Source organism: Psammomys obesus, unplaced genomic scaffold (assembly GCF_907164565.1).
Source record: "Psammomys obesus unplaced genomic scaffold, mPsaObe1.curated_primary_1811, whole genome shotgun sequence".
Classification (NCBI taxonomy): domain Eukaryota; kingdom Metazoa; phylum Chordata; class Mammalia; order Rodentia; family Muridae; genus Psammomys; species Psammomys obesus.
The window spans coordinates 13,270,510-13,274,039 of NW_026585644.1; positions in this window are offsets into that span (position 1 = coordinate 13,270,510).

Below are 3,530 nucleotides of genomic sequence, written 5' to 3' on the forward strand. Positions count from 1 at the left end.
TTGCAGTCAAGGTTTTCTCTCTTCAAATTCCAAACTTTATAGTTTGTGTGTATATATATACACACATATATACACTATATATATATACAATATATATATATATATATATATATATATAGAATATAGTAGTTATATTCTAAGAAGTAGGGCACTAAGATGTCTAGGGTTACTAGTAATAAGCCTAGGTGAGGGTTAGTTGACATGGGCCCAGAATGAGGCCACTGACAAAAGTCAGGAAATTAGTCAGACCTATATCCAGGATAAGGAGGACTCAGGCAGCTTCGTATGCTGGATGCCCACTCTCCTCCAGGTCAATGGCTTACTATGATTTTAGAACCCCAGAGGCATGTTGTTTCTGAAGTTCTGTTTTCTTTTAATTGTTTCTTCTTTTCACATAAAGCATGATAGAGAGGACTTGAGGTTGCCTTTTCATAACATATTAGAATATAGGAAATATTTGGATGTATTGTTTAAACAAAATACAATCATCCAGTTACTGAACAAGCCTGCCTAATTTCAACTGCCTTGCAGTGTTGTGTCTTGAGTGGGTTGGAGAGAGGTTAGTTTCTCTCCAGCTAAGTGCCTGGCCTTCTTTTATCTACCTTTTATGGAAGGAATCCGATAGGTAAAAAGGCTTTAAGATTTCCACCTGCAGTGGAAGAGGGTTCCCCTTTCTCCACAACCTCTCCAGCATGTGTTGTCACTTGAGTTTTTGATCTTAGCCATTCTGATGGGTGTAAGGTGAAATCTCAGGGTCGTTTTGATTTGCATTTCCCTGACAACTAAGGGTTGAGCATTTTTAAGTGTTTTTCAGCCATTCAATAGTCCTCTATTGAGAATTCTATGTTTAGCTCTGTACCCCATTTTTTAATTGGATTACATTGATAGAGATAACCTAGAACCCCTGCATGTAGCCCATGGCAGTTCAGTGTCCAAGTGGGTTCCATAGTAATAGGGACAGGGATTGTTTCTTACATTGACTCAGTGGCTGGCTCTTTGATCACCTCCTCCTGAGGGGGGAGCAGCCTTACCAGGCCACAGAGGAAGACAATGCAGCCCACTTCTGATGAGACCTGATAGACTAGGATCAGAAGGAAGGAGAAGAAGATCTCCCCTATCAGTGGACTTGGGGAGGGGCATGAAGAAGGGGGAGGGGAAGAGGGAGAGGACTATGGGGGGGATACAAAGTGAATAAAGTGTAATAAAAATTAGAATAAAAATTTAAGATAAAAAAGCTTTTAGAGCATCACTCATTCAGTTACTAACTTTGGATTGTCTTTAAGACAAACCAACTATTTTTTTTTCTCTTAACTGGGGAAGGTGATCAGTGGGGTGAGGTTCAATAAGTGAGACATATATAGCCTATATTCACCTAGGAACATTACTATATAAGTGGTTTGGCTCCTCCATCCTTCCCATGGTTCAACTACCTAGACCTCACTTTCAGCACCAATGACTAAGACCGTCTTGCAGAAGGACAGCTCTCACAGTCCAGGCTCTGTGAATAAATAAGTTCTTCTTGGAGCCAGGGAAAGAACTGTTCATAAAATGTATGGTTATTTGTAGTGAGAATTTTGGAATTTTGGTGTCTTTGAAAGCACAAAAATATTATAAGAATATATACATATGTGTAAATTGAAAGACCCCTACCTCACCGTAAGTTAAACATAGATAACGCCATTTTGTGAGACACCACTGTTTTGTAAAACTCTGAAGGCCAGATGAGAAACTGGAAAATTACTGAGAAATCCTAGCTGTGTCACCCACTTGGGATATCTGTGGTCAGGCTGCCCGCCCCTGTTGAGTTAAAAACAACTTGTTGTGACTACCCTCATGGGATATCTGTCAGAGATTGTTCCAGCTGAGATAGGGAAAAACAAAATAACAGGTGGCCACGTTAAGGGGTCATCATGACCCTTTTGACCACCCAGTTCCTGGAATCTTGGTGTCCCTGCCAAACTTTAACGCAAACTGTGGTCTCATGTAAATGTACCAATCAGCCCCCTGTAACCATGCTTCTCGCTTCTATACCCACGCTTCTGCTCTAAAACCCTATAAAAACCCCAGCTTTCCACCCAGGGGGGCAGCAGGTCTGCTGCCCCGGGTACCCGTGTATCAAAATAAAAGCCTCTTGCTGTTTGCATCCGAATGGCCTCGTTGTTCCTTGGGAGGGGGTCTCTCAGACGAAAGATACCCAGCCGGGGATCTTTCATAAATATATATGTGTGATATATATAATCCCAAGTATAGGGATATGGGACTGCTTCACAGCAGCTGATTATGATTTGTCTCATGTCACACCAGTGGAGGTGTGATTTTGCCAGCTGAACATATTTTAAGTGATTGTGTGATGTTTGGAATTCTGGGACTTTTTAGAGGGTATACAAATGTTAGTGCCCTGAGAGACAGGGCTGTTGTTGGTTGTTTATAGAGGTTGGTTGCTGTTTGCTAGTAGCCGTGATTGAAGAAGAGACAAAAGGAAAGGAATTAGATTCAGGGATTTTTCTATTTCCTCTTTCACTTCTATTCTTTTTTTCCTTTCATATGTAAAAGTGGCAGGTTTAAAGGGAAGAAAGAGGAGTGGAAAGTATGGAAGGAAGAAGAAGCCACAAAATAACTAACACTGGTTATAAGTGGTGCCCAGATGTGGGGCTATGCAGAATAGAAAATTTGATTTCAAATGTTATAGAGGAAATGGCAGTGGAAAAAGAAACAAATATTTCATTTCAAGGTGCCAACAAAAGTTTATTGTGACTGCTACCACTAGGATATCCCCCGATCTGCTACCAGAGGGTATTTTCTGTTTTTGTTTTAAAGAAAATGGTGGAAGAATGGCTGTTGTAGAGGAATTTTAATCCATAAACATGGCTGCTCTGCCAAAAGATCACACCTAAAGACCTTCTAGGTCTATGTGATTCAGCTAGATGTAGGCACACCCTGGATTACAGTATGATCTGGCTAGAATACAGACACACCTTTAGTACACACCTTTAATCCCAAACAATGAAAATAAGATTAGTTTATAGAAGGAAGCTGGCATGTTTGAAAGTGATGTGTAATTTAGGGGCAGACAAAGTATTGAATCAGAGAAATATCTGATAGAATTTGTCAGAGATAGGATACTCCCAACTCTCACAGGACAAGAAAGAGATTTTAGTTAGGTGAAGTTCAGATTAGTTCAGTTGAGATATGCAGTTCTTCTCAGTTCCCTGTAGTTTGTGCAATCAGTGCAGTTCGGTTCTTTAATTTCAGAGGCAGTTTTTCCAAGCAAGGCAATTCAGTCAGAAGCCAAGAGAATTCAGTTTGAACCAGACAGCTTGGAGAAGATTTTTGAGCCAGAACAGCTAAGTTGAACCAGCCAGCCAAAGTTCAGAAAGAATGAGAAAAGGTAAAACATTCTAAACCTAGGTTATAGCAGATGGAGGCTATAAGGTGAAGCCTTCAAGGTCCAGGGTTGGAGAAGATTAGATTGTATGGAAGCTAGAAGCTTCCAGGCTTATGCCTAGGGATAGTTAGATAGAAATGCTCTG